Source organism: Bos grunniens, chromosome 23 (assembly GCF_055505025.1).
Source record: "Bos grunniens cultivar Pamir isolate PY7600 chromosome 23, Bosgru_T2T1.0, whole genome shotgun sequence".
Lineage (NCBI taxonomy): Eukaryota > Metazoa > Chordata > Mammalia > Artiodactyla > Bovidae > Bos > Bos grunniens.
In genome coordinates, this window is record NC_141187.1 from 1,072,697 (window position 1) to 1,090,771 (window position 18,075).

Below are 18,075 nucleotides of genomic sequence, written 5' to 3' on the forward strand. Positions count from 1 at the left end.
GAGCCTGGGGGGCTATAGTCCATGGGGTCGCAAAGAGTCAGATATGACTTGAGCACACACACATAATAATAATATAGAACAATTACTAAAGAGAACAATGTGAAGATTAGCAGGATAATCCCCTACAGCAAAAGATATGATATAAAGAAGGAACCACAGCAAACAGGTAGGAAGAGTGAAGACACAATATTGTCAAGACCATGCCCCCTAGTGGGTGAACCACACAGGATGGTAATAACAGTTGTAGTTTTTCCTCAAAAATCAAGAGTCTGAGCCTCATTTTAAGCTCTGCAGCCAAGAGTCCTGAACCAGGAAGAGGGACTCTCAAAATATTCTGGCTTTGAGGACCAGTGGGGCTTACTTTGGGGAGAGCTGGAAGATAGCTGTAAGAAGCAGAGACTCCAACCTACAAAAGCACAGATAAACAGTATTTTGAAAAGAGCTCAGATAGACTAAGGTGACAATGATGATGATAAAAAAGTAATCTAGGTTTGGTGAACATAGGCCTGAATTGAAACACCAGAATTTGGTTCAGGAAAATCATGGCCCCTTATCTAATTACCAGGCTTCCCTGGTGACTGAGATGGTAAAGAATCTGCCCTGCACTGCGGGAGACCTGTCTTTGATCCCTAGTTGGGAAGATCCCCTGGAGGAGAGCATGGTAATCCAATCAAATATTCTTGCCTGGAGAATCCCATGGACAGAGGAGCCTAGCGGGCTACAGTCCATGGGGTCGCAAAGAATCGGACATTATTGACTGACTAAGCACAACACACATCTAATTACCTGGTGTAAAGACTTTTTGGACCCCCTCAGTTGGTGCAGTGGTAAAGAATCCATCTGCCAATGCAGGAGACACAAGAGAGGATGACTTGATTGCTGAGAAAGATAGATTCCCTGGAGTAGGAAATGGCAACCTGTTCTAGTATTCTTGCCTGGAAATTTCATGGACAGAGCAGCTACAGTCCATGGGGCTGCAAAGAGCCAGACAGGACTGAGCATACACTCACATTTTTTGCCCCCAAATCCAGAGATTTTTGAATGAATGAATCTTCTTGTATTATGGAATAAGATGCTTGCAATATGACCACACATAGGTGATATGTCTTCATTCCAACCTTTATATGAAGGATCTGAAAAAGAAATATTTAATTCACTGTACTACACACTTCCAAATTATGAGTAAGGGGAGTTCACACCTGGATACTGCAGTGAACATGATTGGGGTCAAGAATTAACCACATATGCTATTATGTAGTAATATGGAAACTAGATTCAGGATGAAAGTTCTCTGCATCTTAGTTCTCAAAGTCCTTCCCTGCCTCAACTTTATAAAGATAATTATCTTTAAGCATTTTAAAGTTATTTATTTCACATTTACATATATAGCCCATATAGACTATACTTTTCAAAATATACTATGAAGTGAAAATACACTTTCCTATCATAAGGATAAATAGGGACTTCCCTGGCAGTGTAGTGGTTAAGAGTCTGTGCTTCTAATGCAAGGGTACAGGTTCAAAACCTAGGTGAGGAACTAACCTCACCTCACAAGGCTGTGCCTTGTTGCACAGCCAATTAAATAAGTAAATAAATAAATCATGATTGTTTTAAAAAAATAAATTTTCCCAGTACATATAGTGAATAACCATTCTGTCTCCCATACCCTGAAACACCATTACTTCCATATATAAAAATCTGTATATTTATCATTCTATTTCTTAGCTTTCTCTTTTGTTCAGTTAGTGTACATATCTATGAGCCAATACCATAGTGTCTAAATTACTAGTGTTTCAGATACTATTGTGATATCTGAAAAAATTAAAACTATTTGAAACACCAACATTCACTTTATTATATTAGATTATTTCAGTGGGTCAAGAATTTGATCCATTCAGCTGAATACTTCTGGCTCCACCTCTCTCAAGATGGAAGTTAGAAATTATCAGACTGAGGTCATCTGAAAAGTTTATTCACTCCTCCATCTAGTACTTAGGCTTGGAAACCTTGAAATGGCAACTGAAATAGCTGGTAGTCCTTGAGATCATAAGGGTCAGTCCCAATCTGATAGAACTGGCATCCATATAAGAAGTGGAGGGGACAAAAAGCTTTCTCTTGCACAAGTGCACAGAAGAAAGGCCATGCAAGAACAGAGTGAGAAGGTGCCCAATGCAAGGTAGGAAGAGAGGATTCACCAGAGACCAACCTAGCAATCACCTTGGTCTTGGATATCAGCCTGCATAACTATTAGGAAATAAATGTCTGCTGTCTAAGCTCCACAGTCTACAGTATTTTGTGATGGCAACCCATGCAGACTAAGGTGACAATGATAATGATAAAAAGTAAGGTGACAATGATAATGATAAAAAGTAATCTAGGTCTGGTGAACAGAGGCCTGAACTGAACCACCAAAATTCAACTCAGGAAAATCATGTTCCCTCATCCAATTACCAGACATAAATATTTTTCAAATCTGGAGATTTTTGAATTCACATATTCTTGAATAAGATGTATGAAATATGACCACAAACAGATGGCATAAATCTTCATTCCAACCTTTCTCTGATGGATCTGATACCATTTAGCTTGTGGATAGGAATTCTCAATTCTCTGAAGATGCAGATGCTTTCTCAATCAAATTTTACCCAAAATACTAATTCAATGTAGTTTTTACCAGACTAGCTTATTGAAATTTAATTTTAAAATACAAATACTATGTTTTTCCTTCTGGCTTACATACTATTTGTATTTTAAAATTTTGCCAGTCCAGGTTCGATGCGCGATGCTGGATGCTTGGGGCTGGTGCACTGGGACAGCCCAGAAGGATGGTATGGGGAGGGAGGAGGGAGGAGGGTTCGGGATGGGGAACACATGTATACCTGTGGCGGATTCATTTTGATGTTTGGCAAGACTAATACAATTATGTAAAGTTTAAAAATAAAATAAAATTAGAAAAAAAATACAAATATTAAAAAATAGACATAGTCCTGATAAAAAACTAGCAATGAAGGAATCCTAGACTTTTCAGATAATAAAATATATTCTAAATCAAACGCACACAATTAAATTGTGTGTTAAATGGCACAGGAATAAAGACATCAATGGAAGCTAGTGGAGGGATGAATTTGATGCAAGCACATGCAATATTTTGGAATACAAAGTTAGGATATCAAAGCCATGGGGAAAAATAATTATGCATCCATAATAATGACAATCTATAAAAATAATTAAAATGTAATCCCTACTTATCTTCTTATATCAAAGGAAAATGTAAATATAAAATGTAAAACAACAGAAAGACTGAAAAAATTAAATGTTTAAAACTGTGAAGAGTATTTTGGTAACAGTGAGATAGACAAATTCAAGACATAGAGGCAAAAAAAATTAATAGAATCAATTATGTAAATGTAAAAATATTTATACAGCCCCAGAAATATTCTGAAGAGTATTAAAAAAATTAAAAAAATAAATCACAAGCAAGAAAAATAATAACCAAAAACAGGGTAAATGGGATACCTAGTGTATAATTCAATCATTAAAATCAGTATGGAAAAGTATTGGCAATCAAATACACACACAAAATTCATTAATAGGCAATTCATGAAAAAGGACTACAAATCATTTAAACATGGGTGATACTCAAATTCAATTATGTTTATTGAATATCAATAAAAGTATACAAATGAAACAGTTTCTTTAATCAGATTTTCATATACCATAAATGTTTACCAAGCACTAGTGGTTCAGCATGTTGTCAAATGTGTTTTCCAAAGTGAGGGGAGTAGTAAGTTTGTTCAAGGTCATAATGGCATTTTTGCATAACTATGAATATCAACATTAAAAATACATATACCAATTAAGTCAACAATTTCACTTCTAGAAACTCATGCTTAGAAAATTTTAAAAAGACTTCATTGCAGAATTTTAAAGAAGCTGAGCAGTATGAGGAAACTATAATGAGTTAGATCTGTTAAGACTGTATGGAAAGATCTTCAGAAAACTGAGTTGCAAAATGCAAAATGTATAAACAGAGACATACAGGCAAACACATATAAAAATATGCTTTTTTGCAAAACTTATTATTTGAGGAATCTTAGAAACAGTATAGTGACTGCATCTGGAAAAATTGGGAAACTCTGATATTGGGTGAACAGGAGGTATATTTTATATGATTCCATTTTGTAGGGATTCTATTTTTTAACATTATTATTGTCCATCATACTTTTAAACATTCTATACAAAGGAAAATTTTACAGTAAATTTTCATATGTAACAAATAAAAGTGAAAGAAGAGGATAGAATATAGTATTAAATATTTTAATTAGTTCAATAAAAAGTGACTATAAAAATAAGAATCTGGTTACAAAAAATGAGAAGTAATAAAGTAATGCATAATAGTTAATTATTTTTGTAATACTGACAAATGCATTACATATTACTTATTGACTCTATTTTAAATGAATTTCACCTTTCCAGGTGCAGTGATAAACTAGACATTAATGTTTACATTCAAGGAGGGAAACTACCACTAATAACATAAACATAAATTTTATTATTTAATAAAACAAGATACATTATTCAGAGAAAAGAAAAATTTACATCAGAATAATAGACTTTGATATTTGAACTAAATTCCTAGTGTTAAACTACTTTCTCTGTAATGCATAATGTACTTAGTTACAGCTTGATCTCACTTTTCCTGCCCAGAGCTTCTTTATAGCATTCATGATCTCAGAACTTCTTAGACTGTAGATTAATGGGTTCAGCATGGGACTTATGACTGTATAAAACATTTTCAATGATTTTTCAATGGGGAAGGTCTTAGCAGGTCTTGCATACATAAAAATACTGGGAACAATGAAGCAGACAACCACAGTGATGTGGGAACTACAGGTCTGGAGGGCTTTCTGCCTCCCTGCTTGACTCAGGTTCTTCAGAGAGTGCAGGATGACTCCATACGAGACGAGTAAGAGCAGAAAAACAAGAGTGCAGATCAGTCCCCCATTGGCCACAATTAAGACGCCAATGAAAAAGGTGTCAGTACAGATGAGTTGCAATAAGGGGAACATGTCACACATAGTGATCAATGATATTGGGACCACAAAAAGGGAGCCCATAAACACTGCTAACTTGAATAATTGAGTGCTGAAAACCTCCAACACAGGATACCAGCAGCAGTATAACACATATCCTTTCCTCATGATTATCAATAATGCAAGGGCATACAGATGGCCACATAGAGGTCATAGGCCATCACCAACAGAAGAGGTATCTCAGATCCACCAAAAAATTGCTCTGTAAACAGTTCGGTCATACAGGGTTCAAAGGATATGGTATTTTCCCCAAAGAACAAGTCTGAAATCAATCTGGGGGAAGCAGAAGAGGAATAAACTAAATTTATAAATGATAAACTAGCAAGAAAAAGTACATTGGTGAGTTCAGGGTCTTACTGACGGCTACAGTCACAACAATTAGCAGGTTTCCCACTAGAGTCAAAATGTAGAAGAATAAGAAAATAACAAAAAGGACTTTCTGCTCCTTTGGATTATGTGTGAGGCCCAAGAGGATGAAATAAGTTACATTGTTCCTTGGTTCCATCTAGTCTGTATGGGTGCTGTCTTCACATGTTAGAAGCAGTGTACCTACAAAACTTTGGGAAAACTTTTAAATGAATTATAATTTTCATCCTTTGTTATAAATTCAGTTAAAACAATGTGTGTGGAGAAAATTTTCATGTCCAATGTGTTTTTGACTTTGTAATTGCCAAGTTAAATAAAGTAGAGTTACTTGCCCTCATGACTAGGAATAGGGAAGAGATAATTTCAGATCCATGTATTAAGTTAAAAGGATAATCACAGAAGCTAAGAGCTATAGTATAGGGATATATTCATCAAAATTGAATCAGAGAAGAATTTCCAGAAGAATTGTTGCAGCTGATTTAAAAAAAAAAAAAAAAAAACTTGAAAGCAATCTTGAGAAAGAAGATTGGAAATGGAGGAATCAACCTGCTTGACTTCATACTATACTACAAAGCTGCAGTCATCAAGACAGTATGGTACTAACACAAATATAGATCAATGAGCAAAATAGGAAGCCCAAAGAAAAATCCACACACATATGGACATCTTATTTTTGACAAAGGAGGCAAGAATATACAATGGAGAAAGGACAATCACTTTAACAAGTGGTGCTGTGAAAACAGGTCAACCACTTGTAAAAGAATGAAACTAGAACACTTTCTACACCGTACACAAAAATAAACTCAAAATGGGTTAATGATCTAAATGTAAGACCAGAAACTCTAAAACTCCTAGAGGAGAACATAGGCAAAACACTCTCTGACATAAATCACAGCAGGGTCCTTTTTGACCCACCTCCCAGACTTATGGAAATAAGAGCAAAAATAAACAAATAGGATGTAATTAAACTTAAAAGCTTTTGCACAACGAAGGGAACTATTCAGTTCAATTCTGTCATTCAGTCATGTCCAACTCTTTGCGACCCCATGAATTGCAGCACGCCAGGCCTCCCTGTCCATCACAAACTCCCGGAGTTCACTCAGACTCATGTCCATCAAGTCAGTGATGCCATCCAGCCATCTCATCCCTGTCGTCCCCTTCTCCTCCTGCCCCCAATCCCTCCCAGCATCAGAGTCTTTTCCAATGAGTCAACTCTTCGCATGAGGTGGCCAAAGTACTGGAGTTTCAGCTTTAGCATCATTCCTTCCAAAGAAATCCCAGGACTGATCTCCTTCAGAATGGACTGGTTGGATCTCCTTGCAGTCCAAGGGACACTCAAGAGTCTTCTCCAACACCCCACTTCAAAAGCATCAATTCTTCGGCACTCAGCTTTATTCACAGTCCAACTCTCACATCCATACATGACCACTGGAAAAAACCATAGCCTTGAATAGATGGACTTTTGCTGGCAAAGAAATGTCTCTGCTTTTGAATATGCTATCTAGCTTGGTCATAACTTTCCTTCCAAGGATTAAAAGTCTTTTAACTTCATGGCTGCAGTCACCACCTGCAGTTATTTTGGAGCCAAAAAAATAAATAAATAAATACTGCCACTGTTTCCTCTGTTTCCCCATCTATTTCCCATGGAGTGATGGGACGAGATGCCATGATCTTTGTTTTCTGAATATTGAGTTTTTAGCCAACTTTTTCACTCTCCTCTTTCACCTTCATCAAGAGGCTTTTTAGTTCTTCTTCACTTTCTACCATAAGGGTGATGTCATCTGCATATCTGAGGGTATTGATATTTCTCCTGGCAATTTTGATTCCAGCTTGTGCTTCTTCCAGCCCAGCGTTTCTCATGATGTACTCTGCATAGAAGTTAAATAAGCAGAGTGACACTATACAGCCTTGACATACTCCTTTTCTATTTGGAACCAGTCTGTTGCTCTATGTCCAGTTTTAACTGTTGCTTCCTGACCTGCATGCAAATTTCTCAAGAGGCAGGTCAGGTGGTCTGATATACCCATCTCTTTCAGAATTTTCCAGTTTATTGTGATCCACACAGTCAAAGGCTTTGGCATACCAATAAAACAGAAATAGATGTTTTTTTCTGGAATTCTCTTGCTTTTTCGATGATCCAGCAGATGTTGGCAATTTGATCTCTGGTTCCTCTGCCTTTTCTAAAACCAGCTTGAACATCTGGAAGTTCACGGTTCATGTATTGCTGAAGCCTGGCTTGGAAAATTTTGAGTATTAGTTTACTAGTGTGTGAGATGAGTGCAATTGTGCAGTAGTTTGAACATTCTTTGGCATTGCCTTTCTTTGGGATTGGAATGAAACCTGACCTTTTCCAGTCCTGTGGCCACTGCTGAGTTTTCCAAATTTGCCGGCATATTGAGTGTAGCCCTTTCACAGCATCATCTTTCAGGATTTGAAATAGCTCAACTGGAATTCCATCACCTCCACTAGCTTTGTTCATAGTGATGCTTTCTAAGGCCCATTTGACTTCACATTCCAGGATGTCTGGCTCTAGGTAAGTGATCATACTATCATGATTAGCTGGGTTGTGAAGATTTTTCTGTACAGTTCTTCTGTGTATTCTTACCATCTCTTCTTAATATCTTCTGCTTATGTTAGGTCCATACCATTTCTGTCCTTTATAGAGCCCATCTTTGCATGAAATGTTCCTTTGTTATCTCTGATTTTCTTGAAGATATCCCTAGTATTTCCCATTCTGTTGTTTTCCTCTATTTCTTTGCATTGATCGCTGAGGAAGGCTTTCTTACCTCTTCTTGTTATTCTTTGGAACTCTGCATTCAGATGCTTATATCTGTCCTTTTCTCCTTTGCTTTTCACTTCTCTTCTTTTCACAGCTATTTGTAAGACCTCCCCAGACAGCCATTTTGCCTTTTTTCATTTCTTTTCCATGGGGATAGTCTTGATCCCTGTCTCCTGTACAATGTCACGAACCTCAGACTATAGTTCATCAGGCATGCTATCTATCAGATCTAGGCCCTTAAATCTACTTCTCACTTCCACTGTATCATAAGGGATTTGATTTAGGTCATATCTGAATGGTCTAGTGGTTTTCCATACTTTCTTCAATTTCAGTCTGAATTTGGCAATAAAGAGTTCATGATCTGAGCCACAGTCAGCTCCTGGTCTTGTTTTTATTGATTGTATAGAGCTTCTCCAAATTTGGCTGCAAAGAATATAATCAATCTGATTTCAGTGTTGACCATCTGGTGATGTCCATGTGTAGAGTCTTCTCTTGTGTTGTTGGAAGAGGGTGTTTGCTATGACCAGTGCATTTTCTTGGCAAAACTCTGTTAGTCTTTTCCCTTCTTCACTCTGTATTCCAAGGACAAATTTGCCTGTCACTTCAGGTGTTTCTTGACTTCCTACTTTTGCATTCCAGTCCCCTATAATGAAAAGGACATCTTTTTGGAGTGTTAGTTCTAAAAGGTCTTGTAGGTCTTCATAGAACCGTTCAGCTTCAGCTACTTCAGCATTACTGGTTGGGGCATAGACTTGGATTACTGTGATATTGAATGGTTTGCCTTGGAAACGAACAGAGATCATTCTGTCATTTTTGAGATTGCATCCAAGTACTGCATTTCAGACTCTTTTGTTGACCATGATGGCCACTCCATTTCTTCTGAGGGATTCCTGCCCACAGTAGTAGATTTAATGGTCATTTGAGTTAAATTCACCCATTCCGGTCCATTTTAGTTTGCTGACTCTTAGAATGTTGACGTTCAGTCTTGCCATCTCTTGTTTGACTGGTTCCAATTTGCCTTGATTCATGAACCTGACATTCCACGTTCCTGTGCAATATTGCTCTTTACAGCATCGGACCTTGCTTCTATCACCAGTCACATCCACAGCTGGGTATTCTTTTTGCTTTGGCTCCATCCCTTCATTTTTTTCTGGAGTTATTTCTCCACTGATCTCCAGTAGCATATTGGGCTCCTACTGACCTGGGGAGTTCCTCCTTCAGTATCCTATCATTTTGCCTTTTCATACTGTTTATGGGGTTCTCAAGGCAAGAATACTGAAATGGTTTGAAGGGAACTATAAGCAAGGTGAAAAGACAGCCTTCAGAATGGGAGAAAATAATAGCAAAGTAAGCAACTGCCAAAGAAGTAATCTCAAAAATATACAGGCAGTTCATGCAGCTCAATACCAGAAAAATAAACTACCCAGACAAAAAATAGGCCAAATAATTAAACAGAAACTTCTCCAAAGAAGACATACAGATGGCTAACAAACACATGAAAAGATGTTCAACATCACTCATTATCAGAGAAATGCATATCAAAACCACTATGAGGTACCATCTCATGCAGGTCAGAATGGGTGCTATCAAAAAGTCTACAAACAGTAAATGCTGGAGAGGAGAAAAGGGATAAAAGAGAATCCTCTTACACTGTTGGTGGGAAGGCAAACTAGTATAGCCACTATGGAGAAAAGTGTGGAGATTCTTTAAAAAACTGGAAATAGAACTGCCATATGACCCAGCAATCCCACTGCTGGGCATACACACCAAGGAAACCAGAATTGAAAGAGATACATGTACCCCAGTGTTCAGCACAGCATTGGTTACAATAGCTAGGATGTAGAAGCAACCTAGATGTCCATCAGCAGACAAATGGATAAGAAAGCTGTGGTACATATACAGAATGGGATATTACTCAGCTATTAAAAAAATACATTTGAATCAGTTCTAATGAGGTGGATGAAACTGGAGCCTCTTATGCAGAGTGAAGTAAGTTAGAAAGAAAAACACCAATACAGTATATTAACACATATATACAGAATTTAGAAAGATGATAATGATGACCCTATATGAGAGACAGAAAAAGAGACACAGATATAAAGAACAGATTTTTGGAGTCTGTGAGAGAAGGTGAGGGTGGGATGATTTGAGAGACCAGCACTGAAACATGTATATTATCATATGTGAAATAGGTCACCAGTCCAGGTTTGATGAATGAGACAGGGCACTTGGGGCCGGTACACTGGGATAACCCTGAGGAATGGGATGGGGAGGGAGGTGGATGGGGATTCAGGATGGAGAACACATGTACACCCATGGCTGATTCATGTCAATGTATGGCAAAAATCACCAGAATATTGTAAAGTAATTAGCTATCAATTAAAATTAATTAATTAAAAAGAAAATAAAAATTGTATTTTCTCTTTTCCATTTAAAGAGAAGCTCACTTTTTTTTGTTATGATTATTTCCCAAAGTCAATTTTTCATTCTAGAACTTACTCATAGCATTTTCATGTCTAAATTTTTGAATGTGAAGTTTAAGAAGTTTAACAAATGCCTTATCATGATATAAAATGTACCCAAACCTTGGGTACAAATACACAAATAAGTAGGGCACAAAAACTAAGATGACCACAGTGATGTGAGAGACAGGTGGAGAGAGCTTTGCATCGCCCCTCTAAGCTATGTCTCTAGGGAGGACAAGATGACCACATAGGAGCCCAACAAGTGAAAATATTTTAATGGGTAAATGAACCAATGGTTGGCAGTAACAGAGACCAAGGACGTGAATGCTATTCAGACAAGTTTCAATAAAGGGTTCAAGGCACACAAGAATGGTCCATGACATTGAACCACAGACAGACAGCCATACTATGAAGATCTGTGTGGTTGCAAGTACAACCCTCCAGCTCCTAATATTGAAAGAGATAGCCACATTCTTGTCACTCATGATGGTTTCACAGTTCAAGGTTTTGCAGATAATATATTCAAAAGCAGAGACATTACTTTGCCAACAAAGGTCCATCTAGTCAAGGCTATGGTTTTTCCTTTGGTCATGTATGGATGTAAGGGTTGGACTGTGAAGAAAGCTGAGCACCGAAGAACGGATGCTTTTGAACTGTGGTGTTGGAGAAGACTCTTGAGAGTCCCTTGGACTGCAGGGAGATCCAACCAGTCCATTCTGAAGGAGATCAGCCCTGGGATTTCTTTGGAAAGAATTATGGTAAAGCTGAAACTCCAGTACTTTGGCCACCTCATGTGAAGAATTGACTCATTGGAAAAGACTCTGATGCTGGGAGGGATTGGGGGCAGGAGGAGAAGGGGACAACAGAGGGTGAGATGGCTGGATGGCATCACTGACTCGATGGACGTGAGTCTCAGTGAACTCCAGGAGTTAGTGATGGACAGGGAGGACTGGCGTGCTGCGATTCATGGGGTCGCAAAGAGTCAGACACGACTGAGCGACTGAACTGAACTGAGTATAGTGCTCATTGGCAACCACTAGGGGCGGGAAGATCTCAGCAGCAAAAGATGTTCAGCAAAGATGTGAGTCCTGGACTTCCTGAGAGAGATGATTGCTTCTTACAGTGAGTGTCAGTTGGTGTTTCAGGTGTTATAGATGAAGAACAGCAGATGTCCACAAGGGACAGAAACACAGCAGGAACTGTAAGCTCTACACAAATTTTAAAAAGGTGACTTTTAACTCAAGACATCTTTTCATACCTGGGTCACAGTTTTGTACTCTAAAGATATCAACTCCTCTAAAATCAATCCACCCATCAACAGAAAATCAGATTAAAGATTTGCTGAGCATGGCCCTTCCAATCAGAACAAGACCGTTTCTCCCTCAGTCAGTCTCTCCCATCAGGAAGCTTCCTTAAGCCTCTTATCCTTCTTCATCAAAGGGCAGAGAGAATGAAAATCACAATCAGAGAAAACAAAGCAATCTGATCATATGGCCCACAGCCTTGTCTAACTTGATGAAACTGAGCCATGCCATTAGGGCCACCCAAGACAGATGGGTCATGGTGGAGAGTTCTGACAAAATGTGGGCCACTAGAGAAGGGAATGGCAAACCACTTCAGTATTCTTGTCTTGAGAACCCCATGAACAGTATGAAAAGGCAAAAAGATGGGACAGTGAAAGATGAACTCCCCAGGGTGGTAGGTGCCCAATATGCCACTGGAGATCAGTGGAAAAATAACTCCAGAAAGAATGAAGGGATGGAACCAAAGCAAAAACAACACCCAGTTGTGGATGAGACTGGTGATGGAAGCAAAGTCTGATGCTGTAAAGAGCAATATCGCATAGGAACCTGGAATGTTAGGTCAATGAATCAGGGCAAATTGAAAATGGTCAAGCAGGCCATGGCAAGAGTGAACATCGAAAATTTAGGAATCAGTTAACTAAAATGGACCGGAATGGGAAAATTTAACTCAGATGACTATTGTACCTACTACTGTGGCAAGAATCCCTTAGAAGAAATGGAGTAGCCATCATAGTCAACAAGAGTCCAAATGCAATACTTGGATGCAATCTCAAAAAAGACAGAATGATCTCTGTTTGTTTCCATGGCAAACTATTCAACATCACAGTAATCCGACAAGCAACGCTGAAGAAGCTGATATTGAATGGTTTATGAAGACCTAGAGAACTAACCTTCTAGAACTAATACCCAAAATAGATGTCGTTTTCATTATAGGGCACTGGAATGCAAAAGTAGGAATTCAAGAAACACCTGGAGTATCAGGTAAATTTGGCCTTGGATTACAGAAAGAAGCATGGCAAAGGCTAATAGAGCTTTGCAAAGAGAAAGCACTAGTCACAACAAACATGCTGTTCAAAAAACACAAGAGAAGACTCTACACATGGACATCACCAGATGGTCAATATGAAATCAGATTGATTATATTCTTTGCAGCCAAAGATGTAGAAACTCTATACAGTCAGCAAAAACAACACCAGGAGCTGACTTTGGTTCATCCTTATTGCCAAATTCAAACTTAAATTGAGGAAAGTAGGGAAAACCACTAGACCATTCAGGTATGATATAAATTAAATCCCTTATGATTACACAGTGGAAGTGACAAACAGATTCAAGAGATTAGATCTGATAGACAAAGTGCCTGAAGAACTATGGATGGAGGATTGTGACATTGTACAGAAGACAGGGATCAAGACAGCCCAAGAAAAAGAAATGCAAAAAAGCAAAATGGCTGTCTGAGAAATAGCTGTGAAATGAAGAGAAGTGAAAAGCAAAGGAAAAAAGGAAAGACATATCCATTTGAATGCAGAGTTCCAAAGAACAGCAAGGAGAGATAAGAAAGTCTTCCTCAGTGATCAATGCAAAGAAATAGAGGAAAATAATAGAATGGGAAAGACTAGAAATCTCTTCAAGAAAATTCCAGATTCAAAGGGAACCTTTCATGCAAAGAAGGGCTTGATAAAGGACAGAAATGGTATGTACCTAACAGAAGAAGATATTAAGAAGAGGTGGCAAGAATATACAGAAGAACTCTACAAAAAAGATCTTCATAACCCGAATAACCACGACGCTGTGATCACTCACCTAGAGCCAGACATCCTGGAATGTTAAGTCAAGTGGGCCTTAGGAAGCATCACTATGAACAAAGCTAGTGGAAGTGATGGAATTCCAGTTGAGCTAGTTAAAATCCTGAAAGATGACGCTCTGAAAGTGCTGCACTCAATATGCCAGCAAATTTGGAAAACTCAGCAGTGGCCATAGGACTGGAAAAGGTCAGTGTTCATTCCAATCCCAAAGAAAGGCCTGGCGTGCTGTGATTCATGGGGTTACAAAGAGTCGGACATGACTGAGCGACTGATCTGATCTGATTATTTTGTTTGTAATATTTGGAACATAAATAAACAAATCTTATACTTCTGGCAAAGGCAATGGTGACCCACTCCAGTACTCTTGCCTGGAAAATCCCATGGCTGGAGGATCCTGGTAGGCTGCAGTCCGTGGGGTCGCTGAGTCAGACACGACTGAGTCACTTCATTTTCACTTTTTACTTTCATGCACTGGAGATGGAAATGGCAACCCACTCCAGTGTTCTTGCCTAGAGAATCCCAGGGAAGGGGGAGCCTGGTGGGCTGCCCTCTATGGGGTCGTGCAGAGTCAGACATGACTGAAGTGACTTAGCAGCAGCAGCAGCAGGCATACTTCTGAAAAAGAATAGTAATGAGTGACTGCTAGTCTCTTTACTTATCAAAATGTGTTATATATCATAGAAATTACATTATGTGTCAATTTACACATGAATATAGAGATCAATGTAAAAGAATAGAGTCTTGAATCAGATCCAAATACATTGGACTTCGGGATACAATATTCAGAATTTCAAATCAAAAGGGAAAAGGTATTTATGTGACTAATTTAAAAAACCCTAAAAATTAGATAAACAACTGAAAATTGAATCCATATTTAACTCCTTAGCAAAATTAATTCAAGACAAATCAAAATTTTCATATCATATCAAAAATGTTCTAAAAAGTAAATACTAAAAGAGAACTGAAGTATTGTCACAAGTGAAATGAGAAAATTTTTCGTAAGCAATATACAAAAATTTGAATATAAAAGATTAAAATATTACATGCAAAAGGCACTCCACATAGGATAAAACATCAAGAACATATAACCAAAAAGCATTAATTTTATATACAATGTAAAAGAGATCATTTCTTTTATATATAATCTCATAAAAATCAATAATTGAATGAAATAAATAAGACATATATATATGTATATATATATATATAATCCACAAAGAATAAATACAAATCAAATAAACATATGGAATTATGCCCAGCTAAATTATATCAAAAGGGTAGCAAAGTATAAAAATGACTTTAATCAATTGTCATAAATATTTATCAGGTACTGGTCTTGAAAACGTGGACAAAAGAATTCTCACTGACAGTAGATGAGACTGTAGCTGTTGTACAACCTCAAGAACAATAGTTTATCAATAACTATCAATATCAGCATTTTAAATGCAAATGTTACCTGATCATTGATTCAAATATCAAATCAGCAATTCTATGCCTTGGAAATCATATTTGCACATATTAAAAAAAACGTATATTTATTTGAAAGCTGTTTGTCATAAAAATGTTTAGAAACCACATGAAAAGGAATGGGCATATGGATTTTAAAATTAAAGAATCTTCTTTAATTAAAAAATAAAGTAAAATAAATTTATAAGGAGTATTGTGAAACATGAGGAAGGTTAAGGGATATGTTTGAGCTGGTATTGAAATATCTTTAACATGTGGCATAGTAAAAGCAAATCTGATATATACAGAAAAAAACAAATATACATATGGTAAATAGACTAGCATTTGCAAAGATTTTTACCAGATGAAAATTAAGAAAAAAATTTAGATTCTACATCTTAGAATGAAGAATGGAAAATATTAAGAGAAAAGGGAGAAATTTGTTTGACACTTGACCCCATATTATTTGGTTTTATTTATTGTTTATTATTATCTATTTTACTTTAATTTTCTTGTGAACACCACCAGTATTAAAGTAAAAAATTTGTGTATAATGCAACTGAAATATGCTAACAAAGGGACCTATATAGAATTAAATATTTTAAATTGTAAAAATTAAAAATTTCACTTAAATTACAAGAATTTAAACAAAAATTATCCTGTCTCTGAAAAAGAGTAAAAAAGGTAAATGCATAAAATGATTAAAAATCAATGTTACTATATTGTACTTTTCTCACTTTATCATTATTTATTATTAACTCCTTACTCTAAAGGTATTCGGAGAAGGCGATGGCTCCCCACTCCAGTACTCTTGCCTAGAAAATCCCATGGATGGAGGAGCCTGGTAGGCTGCAGTCCACGGGGTCACAAAGAGTCGGACACGACAAGTGACTTCACTTTCACTTTTCACTTTCATGCATTGGAGAAGGAAATGGCAACCCACTCCAGTGTTCTTGCCTGGAGAATCCCAGGGATGGGGGAGCCTGGTGGGCTGCCATCTATGGGGTCACACAGAGTCAGACACAACTGAAGTGACTTAGCAATAGCAACAACATACAGGTATTACACATTTCTAGGTACAGTGATAAAGATTATTATGGACCTTACATTTTAGCATAGAGGAAACTTATTAATAGCACAGCTGTTTAGTTGTAATCTTTAATTACAATTATCATAAACTCTTTGAAGAAAGAGAGTTTTTTCTTTTTAAAGAAAATATTTAAAATCAGAATCAAATTTTAAAATGGCTTCTGTATTCTAAGGAAATGGACCTTGATGACAAATGACTCCCTTCATTATAGCTGATGCAATTATTTAATATAAAATATAATGTTTCTTCTCCAGAGTTTCTTCATATCATAAGTTAATTCAGAACTTCTTATACTGTAGATTAATGGGCTGAGCATGGGGTTATGACTGTACAAAACACGCTCAATGATTTATCATTGGGGAATGTTTTAGCAGGTCTTGCATACATGAAAATACAAGGAACAAAGAAGCAGACAACCACAGTGATGTGGGAACCACATGTCTGGTGGGCTTTCCACCTCCCTTCCTGACTCAGGTTCTTCTGAGAGTGTGGGATGACTCCCTAGGAGATGAGTAAGAGCAGAAACATGATAGAGCAGATCAGTCTTCCATTGGCCACAACTAAGATGCCACTGATATAGATGTCAGTAGAGACGAGTTCCAATAAGGAGTACATGTCACACATATAGTGGTCAGTGACATTGGGACCACAGAATGGGAGCCCATAAACAGTGCACAGTTGAATTACTGAGTGCAATAAACCTCCAACCCAGGACAGCACCAGTATCACAACACACACCCTCTGCCTCATGTTCACCAAATAATGCAAGGGCTTACAGATGGCCACATAGCGGTCATAGGCCATTACCTGCAGAAGGAAGACCCCTGATCCAGCAAAAATGTGCCCTGCAAACAGCTGGGTCATACAAGATTCAAAGGATATGTGTTTTTCCTGGAATAACAACTCTGAAATCAATCTGGGGGTGATAGAAGTGGAATAAGTGACATCCATATATGATAAGCTGGCAAGAAAAAAGTACATCGGTGAGTTCAGGGTCTTATTGACAGCTAAAGTCACTATAATAAGAAGGTTGCCCACCGGAGTCAAAAGGTGGGTGAACAAGAACAAAACTAAAAGGACTTTTTGTTCCTTTGGATTCTGTGTGAGACCCAGAAGTACAAAGTAGATTACATTATTTCTTGATTCCATCTAATCTGGACAGACACTGACTTCACATATTCAAGCAGTTTACCTAAAAACAAGTGGGATAACACTTAAAGGGTAAAAATGCTCAAATGTATAAGAATACTTTTTTATATATCCATTCACTGTAAGAACGTCAACAGAACATCCATTTGTGTCTAATGTGTCATAAACATTTTGATTACCAAGTTGAAAAAGGCGTAGTTCTTTTTGTTATTGTTGTTTTTTTTTAATCTCAGTGATATGACATAGAACAAAAAAACAAGCATTCCAGACACATGTATTAAGTTCCATTAAATTCACACAGCACCAAAGAATCAGAATATAGGAGTACATCAAGTGGTATCACAGAAGACATCCAAGAGGAAGTAATGCTTCAGCTGAGTGTAAAAAGGGGATAACAGAGGATGAGATGGTTGGACAGTGTCACTGATTACTGGACATGAATTTGAGCAAACTCCAGGAGATGGTGAAGGACAGAGGAGCCTGGGCTGCTGCACTCCATGGGGTCACAAAGAGTCAGGACACGACTTAGTGACTGAATAATAACACAAAAAATGAATAAAATGAACCTTGATTCTGACATT

General features: G+C 37.4%; 2 pseudogenes; both read right to left on the reverse strand.

The window, feature by feature from the left end:
* Positions 1-4,731: 4,731 nt before the first annotated feature.
* Positions 4,732-5,598, reverse strand: LOC147346483 (olfactory receptor 4A47-like; annotated as a pseudogene).
* Positions 5,599-16,565: 10,967 nt separating this feature from the next.
* Positions 16,566-17,494, reverse strand: LOC147346484 (olfactory receptor 4A47-like; annotated as a pseudogene).
* Between the last annotated feature and the right edge of the window lie 581 nt (positions 17,495-18,075).